The 17,588-nt window shown below is 39.0% G+C and overlaps 1 long non-coding RNA gene and 1 pseudogene across 1 annotated transcript in view; both read left to right on the top strand.

Annotated features, from left to right (window-relative positions):
* Positions 1,189-1,693, top strand: Gm4561 (predicted gene 4561; annotated as a pseudogene).
* The window catches only part of Gm36594, a 29,377-nt gene continuing 14,802 nt past the window's right edge, over positions 3,014-17,588 (top strand). Inside the window, exon 1 of the long non-coding RNA XR_001782148.1 lies at positions 3,014-3,190. This is a non-coding gene — a long non-coding RNA (predicted gene, 36594). The remainder of the gene's footprint in view (positions 3,191-17,588) is intronic.

Genomic DNA, 17,588 nt, shown 5'->3' with positions numbered 1-17,588 from the left:
ACAAGAAAATGGAAAGGATGGACAGGACTCCTCAGTGTGGCCTGGGCCGGATGCTATTATCCCTTTCTCTGGTGGTATCCATGTGTGATTCATAAAATCATGAAGTGAGACACACAGTGGTATTCATCCAGGCTCATCTCTAAAGTGATTATCTCAAGGCAGCAATGACACTATTGTCTCTGGAGATGGATCATCACAGCTTCTACTTTCTATATCTTAAATCCAGTGCTTCAAGCCTACCTGCAATCCTTCACCCAGTGCTTTGAGCCTACTCACAATCCTTCATTTTCATTTCTGTAATAACTCATAAACTAGATGTAGGCTTTGAAATTACTTTTAGATAATAATGTTCTTTAAAAATAAAAACATTTATTTATTTATTTATTTAATTCTAAACTCCAGATTTTATTCACCTCCCGGTCCACCCTTTGACTGTTCCATGTCCCATACTTCCTCCCTGCCCCCTCTCTCCATGAGGATGTCACACCCCCCACACCCACCCCACCTGACCTCTAAATTCCCTGGGGCCTCCAGTCTCTTAAGTCTTAGGTGCATTATCTTTGACTAAACTCAGACCTGGAAGTCCTCTGCTGTATATGTGTTGGGGGCCTCATATCAGCTGGTGTATGCTGCCTGGTTGGTGCTCCAATGTTTGAGAGATCTTGGGGGGGTCCAGGTTAATTGAAACTGCTGGTCTTCCTGCAGGGCCTCCCTCTTCCTCAGCTTCTTCCAGTTTTCCCTAATTCAACAACAGTGGTCAGCAGTTTCTGTCCATTGTTTGGGTGCAAATATCTGCATCTGACTCATTCAGCTACTTGTTGGGTCTTCTGGAGTGTGGTCATGCTATGTCCCTTTTTGTGAGCACTCCATAGCCTCAGTAACAGTGTCGGATCCTGGGGTCTCACTTTGAGCTGGATTCTACTTTGTGCCTATTGCCGGACCTTCTTCTCCTCAGGCTCCTCTCCATTTCCATCCCTGTAATTCTTTCAGACAGGAACAAGTATGGGTCAGAGTTTTGACTGTGGAATGGCAAGCCCATCCCTCACTTGATGCCGTGTTTTTCTACTGGAGGTAGGCTCTACACATTCCCTCTCTCCACTGTAGGGCATTTCATCTAAGGTCCCTCTCTTCGAGTCCTGAGAGTCTCTCACCTCCCAGGTCTCTGGTACATTCTGGAGGGTTCCCCATTTAGACCATATGGTTCCAGACCACAGCTTCCTTTTTCCAGAATATGAAATTGTAACAGAAACAGAAGATGAGACTTTGCCTCAGGTTGTGGAAATGGAGGGTTATTCTGAAGTCATAGGAAGCATGGGCCAGGGGGAGAACACCTGAGGAAGAACTAGATTCCATGACAAAGCATGACTCCAAGGAATATTTCATACTCCAAATGTTTAAATCCAAAATAGGCCTTGAACCAGAGCAGATTCTCAGGTATGGAAGAGGTATTGAACCCATCTGGATTTCTGGTGAAAATATTCCTCAAGAAAAAGACATCCTAGATTGCTCATGTGGTGCCAAGAGAATATTTCAATTTCAGGTCATACCTCAGCTATTGAACCACCTAAAGGCAGACGGATTGGGGAAAAGAATGGACTGGGGAATCTTGGCTGTCTTCACCTGTGCAGAGAGCTGTAGCCTGGCTATCAGCTACACAGAAGTATTTGTGTAGCAGCAGGATATGATAGATACATCTTAAAGGGGTTAAATTCTTAAAAAGAAATGTTCCTTATGCCTCAAAAAAAAGTAATGATCTTTTTAAAGTTTTAAATGCAACTTGTGATTACAGCAATTTTATGGTAACTAAATATTGAGACAAAAATTAAAATGTCACTCATTTTAAATACGTATAGACAGATGTTAATTTTATTATAATGCAAGTATACTCTAGGCTTAACTTTTCATGTAAAAAATATTTCTCAACTGACCCTTATAAACAATTGATGCAAATACATTACCTTTAAAATATTATTATTTTGCCTATTTTCACTGTAATTACAATATACAGTATCAAGTATGTAATAGCATATATATTGACTATTGCATTCAGTAACAAGTATTTACAAATAAAATATTTAGTAATAGAAGTATTATAGTTTAAATATTGTTTTCTTAGAGACTCGAGAATATTATACATAAAATACTGACCAAAATCTTCATATCTGTGGTGTTTTGTTTTCCCTAGATAGGGTAGATACATCTATACTAAGGCAACATTAAATACTAGGTGTCATTACAGAATTAAGACATCAGAGCTACACCATTTAAATTCCTACCATTAACCCAAGAAGCCAGAATCTCAGAGGCTCACTTTTACATCTCTATTTTCATCATCAGTATTTTCAAAATCTGTGCTAGCTGTAATAAGAACTGTCATTTTTTTAATGTACACATCTTTCTTTAGAACAATCTCCTTTAAATGATCACAATACACTACAGTTTAGGGTTACTATCGTGAGATTTGGGCTCTGATGAGTTGGCTGCACCCCAACATAGTAGTTTATTTTTAGCCAGAAACCTCACCTCAGTCTCTTCTATAATAGAAGTGTAAGCTCAACACATGCATTCACTAAGCACCCTGCCTTCCTCTAGGAGCACGTTAAATATTAATTTACCAATCCCCCTGCATCTCTAGGAAAGGCATTCTTAATAGCCACGAATCTGTGCTGGTAGCTTCTGCACCATGCTGTCCTCCATGGCTCCTGGGCAGTCATGGTGTCTCTCCTGTTCCCAAAATAATTCTATAAATGTTTTTTTTTCTGTGAATTGACCATAGGTTTTGTTCATTGTCCAATCATTTATTAGTTTTTAAATTTTTTATACTATAATACCCAGCGTGTTTTTTTCTAATAACATCACAAAATTATTTTTATCTCCTATGTGTAGCTTCCACTCCCTGGGAGCTGAAGCTGAAGCAATGATGTCATTGGTTGCTCACAGAAGCATGAGTGATTAAACAAAGGGAAGTGAGAGTAGTGAGGGAGGGGAGAGTGAATTTCACTTGGTACCTTGCTTCATTATAACAGGTAAGATTTATACCCAGCATGGGATGGGGAGTGAGAAGCAGGTCTGAGCAGCGGAGGACAAGGAGAACAGCAGGCAACTACTCAACTCTCTGTAGACAAGCTACAGTTTGTCTTCGTTAGGAAAATTGGGGCCGCCGAGCATAAAGCACACATATTCAAAGCTGGTAAGTGCTAGTTAGATTTTTAGCTCACCTCAAATGAGACATTAGCTTAACATGAAGGGAAAGAGGATGGAAAGGAAAAATCCAAGAGAAGATATACGAAGAGTAAAGCCAGGGAGCTTATAATACATAGAACACTTTTTGTGAGGGGTGTTTGGATACATATAGTTCTATACATAGTGGCAGGTACCATGGAAATAAATTGAGACGTGAGGCAGCTTTTGTCTCTAGGCTAAATCAATGGAAAATAATCATACGTGGCTATGTTAGTCTGTTGTCTGCTATTGTAACAAAATACCTGTGTTGTAGAAAATATTTTATCTCAATCAGGGTTTGTTTCTACCCCTCCTTTGACCATTGAGTTCCTACAAAGAAGACACACAAATTTTATAATTATAATAAGCCTCAATCAACACTAGAGCTGAGCATTTATCTACCCTCTATGCTTCTAGACTCTATTTTCCCATCAATAACGCCAAATTATAATTCGCCATGTTCCATTGGAGCTGTTCTTCATTTCATTTGGCTAGCACCCATGATCATGCTTTCATGACTCACCTAACCCATGGATGGCAGCTTTCTTCTCTTTACCTTCTCTCTCTCCCTCATGCCTTTCCTCAGAATCTAAGCCTGGGAACCTCAAGCCCAGTCTATCTCAATTCTGCCCAGCTATAGGCTATAGGCACTTCATTCACCAATCAGAGATAACATTCAGGGCAAGGTCACATAGTGTCAATTGTGTCCATGCAGATTCTCTTATCCTTGGGGGCAACCAGGCCTTAGGGGGCCAATATATAGCATTACAATGCAAAGCAAAAGACCAACCCTTAATATACCTGAAATTAAGTATTTTTTTAATTAAAGGAGCTTATTTAGCTCATAGTATTGGAGACTAAAAGTTTAGAGTAGTCTTACCAAGATGGTTTCCGTTAAGACTTCTTTAGTCAAGTTACATGACCACTGGTGTCATGGTAGGAGTACATCCTAGCAAAAGAGATTTCATGGTAAAACAGGACGAGTAGGAATGGGTTAGATCTGCTCTTTCGATACCAGCCCTTTAGCAGGATTAATTTAGTGTGCTCTGTCACTGAAGATGTCACTCCTGTGTCTAGCAGCTTTTCAGGCACTCACCGTGGGAATTTCTGCCACCTCAGTACTGCCACACTAAGGAGAATTTTCCAGAAGATAATCCTGTGTGGGCCAAATCACACATCCCTAAACACTAGCATGAGTCTGCGGTGACCCATGTAAAAGCCAACACTTTGACTAATTAGGCTGTGTGACAATGGGAATAATTATTTGTATTTTGTCAGACTCAGAAAAGAATTCACAGGCTTCGTGGGAATGAATAATTTTCTCATCAGAAAGTTAACTACTAGTGGGACAGAAGTAGGTTGGTGGCATCATTGAAAATGAGGACCACATAAAGCTAAAAAGCATGTGGCGTTTCTCCCTGGGGGACAAAATCTAGTCAACTTCAAATCCATACTGCTATAGTCTAGGTCATTGCTCAAGCCCCATTCAGGGGCTGAGGGTGGGGGCAGTGAATTTTTATCTCAGGTTAGTTGAATTCAAATCAATATGTTGGGTGCCATTTTCTTGCAGTAAATCTCCTCCCAAATATGCCCAGACAATGAAAACACACACAGTTAATATGATTACATGCTGTGCACCTAGATAGGGTAGATCTATTACCACTACACTACCATCTTCCACATCTCTGAGACCGCTTAGAATTTGCGGTTTCTCCAGGCCATTTGCTTCTACTCTGCTTTTCTTCTTCCTCCTCCTCCTCTGCATCCTCTCCCTCTTCCATTTTCTCCTTCCTCTCTCCCTCTCACCTTCTGCTCTACCTACCTTCCTTTTTATCTGCCCAATCATCAGCTCTCCTTTGTTTTACAAATTAAGGTGGGAAGCACGTTTACAGGACATCACCTGAGTGCTGATTCCTTGTTCACAACCACTCATGGGAGAACGGAAATAATACCAACTATAATTAACCCCAGGGCTATCCACAACAGGCTTTTATCCCTGGGGGACAAAAATAGAGCAGAGACTAAAGGAATGGCTAACCAGTGACCTGCCCAACTCAGGATCCATCCCAAGTACTGAAGTGCTTGCAGTCAGGAGCCTAGAATGGCTGTCCTCTGAGAGGCTCTACCATCAGCTGGCTGAAACAGATGCAGATCCTTATAGCCAATCATTGTTCTGAGGTTGGGGACTGCCATGGAAAAGTTAGGGTAAGGATTGAAGGAACTGAAGGGGATGGTTACCCCATAGGAAGAACAACAGTATCAACTAACCTTGATCCCTGGGAGTTCTCACAGATCAAGTCACCAACCTAAGAGATACAAGGGCTTGTCAGAGGCCCTTGGCACATATAGCAGAGCACTGCCTTGATGGGGCTCAGTGGGAGAGGATGTGCCTAATCTTGTAGAGACTTGATGCCCTAGGGAAGGGGGATACTGGTGTGTGTGTGGGGAAGTACCCTCTAAAAAGCAAAAGGGAGGGGAAGTGGGGTGAAGAACTCTGGGAGGGGGAATCTTGAGGGGGTCAAGATTTGGAATGTAAATAAATAAACAATTTTTTTAAAGCATGTGGCTTGAAAACATAATGAGTAGGTGGCCTGCTGCTGGGTGACAGTGTCACCAAAGACACATTAGCTCAAATAAAACACTACACATGCCTTCCTCACAGTTTGTGTGGGATGGGAGTTGGAGTGGCTCAACTAAATTCTCTATTTCAGGGTTTCTGTCTTAGTGGCCCTCATGAGCTAGATCTTACCAGAAACTTGACCCAGGAATGATGTACTTTCGAGCTTACCCAGACTGGGGCAGAGGCAACCAGCCTGCCTAGATTGCTCATGGCCAGAGACCTTCAGAATTCTTGTCATGGTTATTCCCACAAACGTCTATCATGTGAACTTGGATACTTGCTTTATAGCTGCAATGTCTATTTGTGTATATGAGGAAGTTTGTTAGATGGACAGGAGGTAGCCACATGAAACAAATGATTAAAGAAATTTAACTTTTAAATATAAAATGAGAGACTTGAAGGACATTTGCATAAAGTATGGCAGTATGTTCTGATTTGTGTTTTAGATAGTTTACTTCAATAGAAGGATGCATTCCTTTCTTGTTTTTTAATTAGTTATTTTATTCATTTATATTCCCTCCTTCCGGTCCCTCTCCCACAGTTCCCCATCCCACTCCCCGTTCCCTTTGCCTCTGAGAGGGTGCTCCCTTGCTCCCCCCTCCCTGGGGCCTTAAGTCTGGGAGGGAAAAGAGAAAGGAGGACAGGAGAAGGATGACTTTCACAACCATAAGGTTAGTTAGGAAATCATTCAAATCTAGATAGAAACAGAATGAGTCAATTCCTTTAATAGGATTGAGATCATTGAGAATAAAGAGACACGGCTGACCTACAAAACAACAAGTTGATGTTTATAAGCTGAGACTCACAATTTCCTGCTGTTTTCATGTGAGCCTCCTTTAAAAATTAGCTCAAAAATTTACTGGGTTTGCAATAGTTAAAAAAAATTAAGGTGTTTAGGGATGGCTCAGTGGTTAAGAGCACTGAATGCTCCTCCATAGGTCCTGAGTTCAATTCCCAGAAACCACATGGAGGCTCACAACCATCTGTAATGGGATCTGGTGCCCTCTTCTGGTGTGTCTGAAGATAGCTACAGTGTACTCATATACATAAAATAAATAAATTAAAAAAAAACAGTAAAAAGCAACACATCCAAAGCTCTAAACATTATGAGAAAATTTCCCAAGGATTTTCTCAAATTAAAGAACGTGGCCATTAAAATATAATTAGGATGTTTACATATCCAGTAGAGGCACGCTTAGCTTCCTGTTGACCAGTCTTCCTATGGAGATCAGCTATAATGGTTGTAGGTGAAAAATAAACACCAACATCAAAAAGCCAAGGAGGCCTTGAGGAGTTAGAAATCCTATAAGCAGCAGCAGCTTTTAAACTGGTCATCTGACAAAGCCCAGGGAGAGGGCAAAGCTTAGTACTGATCCCATACTCTTATTGTCTTGACTGAAATTGAAGTTCGGGGTCTAAGAAGAAACAGGGTTTTGCTCTTCTCCAAGTTACAAACTGTAGCAGTCCACCTGGTGGGCCCCCCTTTCTCTCTGTTCCATCTCTAGCTGATCTCACAGATCTTCTCCACACAACCTCCTCATTCATCTCTTTGAGTCCCAAACTCAACCAGGAATTACTGGGAACCCTCCCACCAAGATTGCCAGAGAAGCAGGTAGGTGGCTAACTTCAAATCTTCACTCTCCCTCTTTCCTTCCAAGTTCAGTCCTGATGTCTCATTCTTACCTCAGAAGCAGGATACCCAATGTGGTCTTCCCTTACTCTTGGTCCTCATTCCCACGAGAATAAGCAGATCATTGTGGAACACCCCCTTTCCCTCCCAATGGACCCTCTTAACTCTTCTAGCACATCTCCACACTTAGGCATCAGTTTCCAATTCCTAGAAACACATTGCATCCAGAAATCCCAGGGGCCACATGTAGCAGGATCCCAGAAGCCTTTCGTACCAGGCAACACACAGCTATCATTACCATTCCCTCCTAAGAACCAGAGAGAGCAACAGAAACCAAGGAACAAGACACCCCACAAAGACAAGACCAGATATCAGCATCTAGAATTTAAATTGCCTCAAACCCACTGTCTGGACAATGGGGAGAATCACAATTTCTAGCAGCCAGGACAGCATACCCACACTACAGCCCAGCAACCCCACTATAGTAGGCCATGAGAAATGAAACATAGTGAAACCACAGGACACAGACCTTTTTGAATGTGATAGAGGTCCTTGAAGAAGAAATGAATAAATCCCATAAAGAAATTTATGAAAACACACACACAAAGTTGGAAGGAAATGAGTAAAACAGTTAAATGCCTGAAAGAGGAAATAAAATCACTAAAGAAAAGTAAAACTGGAAAAATCTGGAAATGAACATTTAGGAACTCAAACACGAACCTCAAAGGCAAGCCTTGCCGATATAATTGGAGAGCTGGAAGAGAGAATCTTGGCCATTGAAGACAAGATAGAAGAAATGGACACCCAGCCAAAGAAAATGTTAATCTAAACAAAATTCCAGGCAAAAAATATTCATAGTTATCCAATTTGGGTCACTATGAAAAGACAAAATCTAGGAATAACAAGAATAAAGGAAGGAGAAGAAATTCAGTTTAAAAGCACAGAAAATACTTTCAACAATATCATAGAAGATACTTTCCCAATCTAAAGGAGATACCTATCTACAGAACACCAAATAGACCAAACCATAAAACAAATTACCCTCAGTACATTATAATCAAAACACTAAATGAACAGAAAAAAGAAAGTATATTAAAAGCTGAAAGGGGAACATAAAATATAAAGGCAGATCTATTAGAATAATACATGATTTATCAATGAAGATTCTAAATGCTAGAAGGGCCTGGACAGATGTCCTACAAATTCTGAGACAACAAATTCCAGCCTACCTTACTATACCAAGAACAACTTTCTTTTTTTTTTAAATATTTTTATTATTATATATTTTCCTCAATTACATTTAGAATGCTATCCCAAAAGTCCCCCATACCGCCCCCCACTTCCCTACCCACCCATTCCCATTTTTTGGCCCTGGCATTCCCCTGTACTGGGGCATATAAAGTTTGCAAGTCCAATGGGCCTCTCTTTCCGGTGATGGCCGACTAGGCCATCTTTTGATACATATGCAGCTAGAGTCAAGAGCTCCGGGGTACTGGTTAGTTCATAATATTGTTGTACCTACAGGGTTGCAGATCTCTTTAGCTCCTTGGATACTTTCTCTAGCTCCTCCATTGGGGGCCCTGTGCTCCATCCAATAGCTGACTGTGAGCATCCACTTATGTGTTTGCTAGGCCCCGGCCTAGTCTCACAGGAGACAGCTACATCTGGGTCCTTTCAGACAATGCTTGCTAATGTATGCAATGGTGTCATCGTTTGGAGGCTAGGCCCCTGCCTAGTCTCACAAGCTATATCTGGGTCCTTTCAGCAAAATCTTGCTAGTGTATGCAGTGGTGTCAGCGTTTGGAAGCTGATTATGGGGTGCATCCCTAGATAAGGCCGTCTCTAGATGGTCAATCCTTTTGTCGCAGCTCCAAACTGCCTCTGTAACTCCTTCCATGGGTGTTTTGTTCCTAATTCTAAGAAGAGGCACAGTGTCCATACTTTGGTCTTCATTCTTCTAGAGTTTCATGCATTTGGCAAATTGTATCTTATATCTTGGGTATACTAAGTTTTGGGCTAGTATCCACTTATCAGTGAGTACATATTGTGTGAGTTCCTTTGTGATTGAGTTACCTTGCTCAGGATGATGCCCTCCAGGTCCATCCATTTGCCTAGGAATTTCATAAATTCATCCTTTTTAATAGCTGAGTAGTACTCCATTGTGTAAATGTACCACATTTTCTGTATCCATTCCTCTGTTGAGGGGTATCTGGGTTCTTTACAGCTTCTGGCTATTACAAATAAGGCTGCTATGAACATAGTGGAGCATGTGTCCTTCTTACCGGTTGGGACATCTTCTGGATATATGCCCAGGAGTGGTATTGCTGGATCCTCCGGTAGTACTATGGACAATTTTCTGAGGAACCGCCAGACTGATTTCCAGAATGGTTGTACAAGCTTGCAATCCCACCAACATTGAAGGAGTGTTCCTCTTTCTCTATATCCTCGCCAGCATCTGCTGTCACATGAATTTTTGATCTTAGCCATTCTGACAGGTGTGAGATGGAATCTCAGGGTTGTTTTGATTTGCATTTCTCTGATGATTAAGGATGCTGAGCATTTTTTCAGGTGCTTCTCAGCCATTCGATATTCCTCAGGTGAGAATCACTATAAATGTAGAAATACTTCAAACCAAAAAGAAGGGATAGAGTAAGACACTACATACACATAAAAGAAAAATCCAACAAAATGATGTCTCAATTCAACTATGCCCCATACACAAGGGCAACAAAGTTAAGAGAAACAGCACTACAGCATAAATCACTAATTGACTGTCACACAGTGATAGTGGGTGACTTCAACACCCTACTCACTCAAATAGACATGTTATACAAGCAAAAACTAAACAGAGAGGTGCTGGAGTTATATGATATTATAAGTCAAATGGATCTAACAGATTTTTGCAGATCATTCTACCAAATACAAAAGGATATATCTTAAGATAGGCGTGGTGGTGCATGCCTTTGATCCCACACCTACAAAGGCAGGTGGATTTCTGAGTCCTAGGCCAGCCTGGTCTACAAAGTGAGTTCCAGGACAACCAGGGCTATACAGAGAAACCCTGTCTTGAAAAGAAAAAATAAATAAATAAAAGGATGTATCTTTTTCTCTGTACCTCATGAAACTTTTTCCAAAATTGACTGCATATTTGAACACAAAGCAAGTCTCAACCGATACAAGAAGACAGTAATGACACACTATACCTTATCTGACCACCATGGATTAAAGATAGATATCAACAACAGAATACAGAAAGCCTACAAACTCATGGAAACTGAACAACTCTCTACTAAATGAAAAATGGGTCAAGATAGAAATTAACCAAAAAGTGGAGAGAGAAGATAGAAACTGAGAAAATTAGAGATGATGAGAGGGACATTACAACAGGCACTGAGGAAATGCAAAGAATGATAAGGAACTGCTTGAAAAAGTAGTATCTTACCAAATAGGAAAATCTAAAATAAATGGATAATTTTTCTCTATACATACCACTGACCAGTTAAATAAATATCATATGAGCAATTTAAACAGACCTATAACTTCTCATGAAATAGAAGCACTGGTTAAAAATCTACCAAAAACAAAACAAAACAAAACAACAACAACAACAACAACAGCCTAGGGCCAGATGGCTTTAGTGTAGAAGTCTACCAGACTTTCAAAACAAAAGGAATATTGTCCAATTAACTTTATGAGGCCACAGTTACCATAATACTTAAACAAAATGAAGACGCAACAAAGAAAAAAAAAATACAGAGTACCTTTCCTTATGAACATATGCATAAAAACTCAATAAAATACATTCAAACCAAATCAAAAATACAATAAAAACATCATCCACCATGATCTACCAGATATTTGCAGGCAGTTCAACACACATAAATCAATAGATGTGATCCACCATTATAGTGATAGTCTCCTTAGATTCATAAAAGACTTTGACAAAGCCTAACACCAATTCATGACAAATAAGGTTTCCATGGAAATCTCCAAAGAATATGTGCAAAGGCTCTAAGCTGTGCTCTGCAAATTGATGGCAAGTCTCTATTGCTGAAAATAATACCTACACAACTCATTGAACACAGAGAAGTTAAGATGGTTTCTACCTAGAGCCCTCAACCATACTGGATAGTGTTCTTGGTACTGGAAAGTAGTTGGATGTCATCAAATGAGAAAAACAAATACCAACTTTTACTCGAATCCTTTCATCTACGGTGGAGTACTGCCTGCAAGACATGTTAGAGCAATGAGTGTCAGAAGAAAGGTTGTGGCAGTGATGACCAATGTCTGATTAGATTTAATGTCTACTCCACAAGATAGAACTTATACTTGACTCTGCTTGGATAACCAAAAGCCTGAGACTCGATAGGTAGGGATCTAGAGGAAAACCAAATACTACTGCTTTACAAAAGAAATGTTACCATACAATGACTGCTAATAACATTCTGATATACTCATTGATCAATGTATTGTTCAGTCATTATCTGAGAAGCTTCCTTGTGAAGCTGATGGGGAAAAAAGTACAGAGACCCACAGCCAAGAAAATATGCAGAGAGTGAGAGACCTTCAAACACCCAACCTTAGATATGATAGCTCTAGTAAGTTGTTTCCCTCTGAGTTCTGAGAACCCTACAGAAAGCAGAAGAGTGCAAGATTCAGAAGGGATGAAGTCCATCAAGAAGAAACAAGGTCTTCTAAACACAGATGGCCCAATGGTCATAGGAATTCATCGAGACTGAGGCAGCATGCACAGGACCTGCACTGATATGCGCCAAAGGCGGTCCTAGAGCTGAACAGAGAAATGAACACACACTCCTATCCTTAATCAAAAGCAATCTCCAATTGAAAACCACTTACAAATAGAAAATTTCTATAAGGGAGTCTCAGTGGGGAAACAAACTACTCTTAAAGGTAGTTGTCTCGAAGTAGATGGCCAACAGTAAACAAATGCAGTAGTGGTATCTTTGGAGGTCTTTGTCTGATAATATAATGCCAGAGCCTATTAAAGTTTTGTGTGTGTGTGTGTGTGTGTGTGTGTGTGTGTGTGTGTGTGTGTGTTGCTAGACAGGGTTTCTTTGTGTAGCCTTGGCTGTCCTGGAGCTTACTCTGTAGTCCAGGCTGGCTTCGAACTCTGAAATCCACCTGTCTCTGCCTCCCCAGTGCTGGGATTAAAGGTGTGCACCACCACACCTGGCATAATGCCAGAGCCTTTAAATTTTATTTTTAATTTACATCTATCTATCTATCTATCTATCTATCTATCTATCTATCTATCTATCCATCTATCTATCATCTATCCATCTATTTATTCTTATCCAATATTATTTGTATATATACTATGGCTTCCAGTTTTGTGTTTTTATAGGATTCCTGAAAGTGTGAATGAGTGTGTCTCTATGTGTATGTCTGTTTCTTTTGTCTTTTCTTGAACTTTTTCTTCTGTTTCATTTGTCCTATTTTAATTTGTTTTTAAAATTTTATTTTATTATTACCATTCTTTAGATGTCTATTTGTTTTCCAACGAGACAGGAGGGGGATGGATTCAGATGAGAGTGGTGGTAGGGAGGAAGAAAGAGGAATAGAGAGATGAGAAACCATAATCAGACTATATTGTATGAGAAAAATCTATTTTTATTGATAGAAAACTAAAGGAGATTTTTTTTCCTGTCAGAATCTTTGGCACTCCAGTAATTGAATTGAATTACAACTAATACAGCTTTCCTCAACACTTCAAACATACTATAATGCCAGTGCAGTCTCTGTCTGAATGTAGTCCTCCTCCACAAAAATGATTGACAGAACTAAAAACAAAATCATTATGGTGGAATATCACATCAGCCAGAGCCTATAATCATCTTTATAGCTACATTAACTTAACAATCCCAAGTTATTCAAATAAACATTACTAGAAATATCAGTAAATAAGACCATGTGAGCCAAGAGAGAAAAAAGAAAATGGCATTCAGGAAACGGAAAAGAAGGTGAATAAGAAGGAGGTGTGTAAGATTTAGGAGACCCACAGGAGTTTTAGAACATAGTATCATTAAACGGAGGAGATTTAAAGTCAGGAGACTAGGTAAATAAGTACAAAACAAATGAACAAACAACAACAAACTATAGAAAGGGCCAAGTGGAAGTTATAGCATTCATAATATAAAACTAAGAAAATCACCCAAGTATATAAAATATAGTTGAAAAATGAGTTAGTAGAATGAAAGATAGGTCAGAATACCATGCCCAGACAGAAGTACCCAAAGAGGAAAGGCATTTAAACCTTTTATGAGACTCATAACAATAATGCCCAGGAGTTGGGTTTCACAAGGGAGACGAGAGACTATGACAAGGCCACGTGATCAGACATGGGGGAGCAGTTTTCTAATTGATAAAATATCAGCTGCATACCAGAGAATTGAATGTATCTCAAGCACAGTCAACAAAAGAGAATCTCAAGAGAGTTTATTCAAGTAACACAGTGGGAACCCAAAACCTAGGAAAAGTTCTTAAAAACAAGAAGAGTGAAGCCACCCTGCTTTCAAGACTCCTGAGTAAGTCTACAGGCTGACCTTTCAACTTAAGTTAAAAAAAGAGAGAGAGAGAGAATAAAGAAATTATATTTTCAAGTGCTGAAAGTGTACAGTTTGCTGACTTAAAACTTAAATTTGACCTAGCAAAATTATCAAAATGGTAGAAAGAGTAAAGACGATTCAAACAAAGGAAGAGCCAAGAAATTTTTCATTGACTTGTCCATGTAAAAGAAAAAACGTAGAGTCATGAAGGAGCATGAGAAACCTCCAGCTGGATGCATGAAAGAGCAAACATGTGTGTGAAGGGTACCAGCCAGGCAAAGCTACAAGAGAAGATGTTAAAATATGCAAAACTCAGCCAACTAATCAAATTGAGATAAGGAAGGGAGTGGACAGAAAGATGGTCATTCCTCTAGATAGTTTTCAGACAGCCATTATACATGACAACCTGAGAAACTGCATGAGCCATTAGAGAACTGATATTTATTCATGTTACCTACACTAGAAAATATAATAATATAAAATGGCGAACCAAGAAGTTGTTATACACCAATATTTAAACTGGTTTGGTGCCTTATATCTGCAAGCCACACTCCCAGGAGGTGCTGAAGAAAAATGGTTGGAAATTCAGTATTAGCCTGGCCTGTGTAGACACAGAGAGTTTCAAAACACTGAAGCTAGCCAACAGGCAAACAATTGAACCATCTCTAAACTATGCATATGTGGTTTATATGTCTCCTTTGAAATAGGATCTCCATTGAAGATATCCTATGAATTCTATATCTAAGCTGTTATAAATATTTGGCATGTGAGAAGCAAAGAGATATAGTAATTTATTTTAATTTAAACCCCAGTCTTATTTTACTGTTCAAAAACTCATTTGTTTTCTTTTCTGGCAGTCCTGATTTTTCAATTATGTTGTAAATCAGGCATAGAACAGCACCAATTCTTCCTGCTGTATTTCTCACCCTTTCACTTTAAGACTACTTTGCAACAAGCAACTTGAATAATTGTTTTATGACTAACAACTTGTATTAGTTAAAGCCATAAAAAGAAAATAACATTTAAAACATATGCAAGATATTTTTCACATTTATAGACTTTATGTGTGTGTGTATTTGTGTGTGTAACCTCACTGAACTTAGCCATGCAGAATTAATTTTTACAATAAAAGCATCATACCTTATTAGCTTCCTCTAACACCGTGAGCATGATACAGTTAATGGCATTGTTTCATATAACAAGTGTGGACTGTCAAATTTGGGGGCCTTGTTCATGGACTCAGTACACTGAATTCTAACAACTTGTCCTCAGAATCCACGTTCTTTCCTATTATGTATGACTGCGTTTCCGGAGCGACCCCATTCGTACTTTTATACATCCGGCATAAATTTGAAATTATATATGAAATTATCAAATATTGTTAATGTTTACTAAAGAAATAGTCAATGCCTTGGCTATATTAGTAAGTAAACAAGAATATAGAATATAGAATATGGAATATGGAATATGGAATATAGGATATAGGATATAGGATATAGGATATAGATATAGGATATAGGATATAGGATATAGAATATAGAATATAGAATATAGAATATAGAATATAGAATATAGAATATAGAATATAGAATATAGAATATAGCACTGGGCTGGAGAGAAGGCACAGGAGCAATGAGCATTTGCTGCCCTTTCAGGACCAGAGTTTAGTTCAAAACACCTACATGGCAGCTTATAACTGTCTCTAACTCCAGTTTTTGGGTATCTGATGCTCTCTTCTGACATTGCAGGCATGAACATGGGGTACATGTAGAAATGCAGGCAAACTTTCATACACATAAATGTTTAAAAGTAAATAAGTCCTCAAAAGAAAGAAGATAGTAGAGAATACGTCAGCTGACCTAACAAGGTTACAAGTGTATCATAAATTGAGCAAACACCAAAAGAAATACAAAACATCTGCAAGCCAGCAATTTCTTCCTTTGAGATGAGGTGTGTGTAGGTAAAGAATTCCTATTGTTTGAATAGTTGTACAGAAACTACCGTGAGGTTTGTGATCGATAAATAACCTGTTCTATAATACTATATTAAACAGTATTGTGTTTCTTGATTTTTCTTTCTTTCTTTTTTAATAGAGGAAAAAAAAAGATCAAAGTTGGAGGGGTGGGGAGAAACTGAGTGAAATTGGAGAAGCGAAATTTATGATCAACCTATATTATATGAAAAAATGTTTTTAAATGCATAAAATATGGCCACCAGGGCCTGTTAAATCTGAGATCTGTTTGTATCTCTGATCGTAAGATCCCCATTGTTACTGCCTGCTCTGTGTCCTTGTTCTGCCCACACCTCTCTTGCCGCTGTGCACCAAGCACTAGCATACCCACAGTTCTCACAGGTGCTCTGTATTCTCCCTGTAATGCCCTTAGCTACCTCACTCAATTTTCTTTCTTATTATTTTATATCTATAGATGTTTTGCCTGCCTGTTAATCTATGCACTACATGCATTCAATGTCTATGGAGGCCAAAAATGGGTAATGGATCCTCTGAAACTAGAGTTAGAGATTGTTGTGGGTCCTCATGCAGGTATGTTGACTAGAAGTTAGGATCCTCTTGAAGAGCTTCCAGTGTTCTTAACCACTGAGCCTCTTCTCCAGTCCCCCCACTGCTCTTGGTATTGCTAGTTACTCAGATCCATCCATAGCTGAGGTCTTCAAACATGTGGCATCCACGGTTGGAGATTCACCTCAGCCTTGGTCTAACCACAGCTTCAGATTCATAACTGTTTATAGACTTAAAATACTTATCTTACTGTTTTTTTTTAAACCCCACAAAGTAGGAATTTGGAGTTTGCTTTGTTCAGCCACTTGGTTCCTTATAACTGTCACAGAGCTAGGCATTCAATATTGATATACTAGAGATGTGCTGAAAGAAAGAAACAATGAGATCATGAATGATAAAATGAGCAAAAGGTCCATAGTGTCAAATGTAATCATTGAGCTCACCTGATTTAAGGGTCAATGCTCACTCTTCTATGTGACAACTGTGAGCGAAGATATCTGCTCTTCATCGCATTTAGGATATTAATTAATGTTTTCTCTTACCTACAATGAAACTGAGCTGAACAAAAATTATTGTCTTTCCTTTTTCTGTTCAGAATAGGGAACGGTGGGGATGGCATCAATATAACTTAGAGACTAAGAAGCAAGGAGTAACATTCTGACAGTTATTATTTTGACTTGAAAGACATTCAATCAATTGGCTAATGTTTCCTAGTGAAACACCATGCAGTGTTACTAGGATTCTATTAAAAACATAGTAAAAGGGTCCTTATAATTTATGGGTATGAATTGATTCTACTTTAGAAGTTTTAAGACATTCTACATGTCTTAAAACATAAAACACAATGGAGATAGACATTGTTTTTAGGCATTAAAGCACTTTCAGAAGCACTTGTAGTATTTTAGGCACTTAGTCTTCTTGTCTGAACAATTGTTAATATTATAAAAAAGAAATGTGAGCAAACCATGGTACTTTCCATAATGACTCATAATGACATCTGTTGAATGAGCTAATTAAGCATTTAGCAACTTT

Source organism: Mus musculus, chromosome 17 (genome assembly GCF_000001635.26).
Source record: "Mus musculus strain C57BL/6J chromosome 17, GRCm38.p6 C57BL/6J".
Classification (NCBI taxonomy): Eukaryota; Metazoa; Chordata; class Mammalia; order Rodentia; family Muridae; genus Mus; species Mus musculus.
Note: the sequence above shows the minus strand (reverse complement) of the source record. Positions and strands in the feature narration are given on the sequence as shown.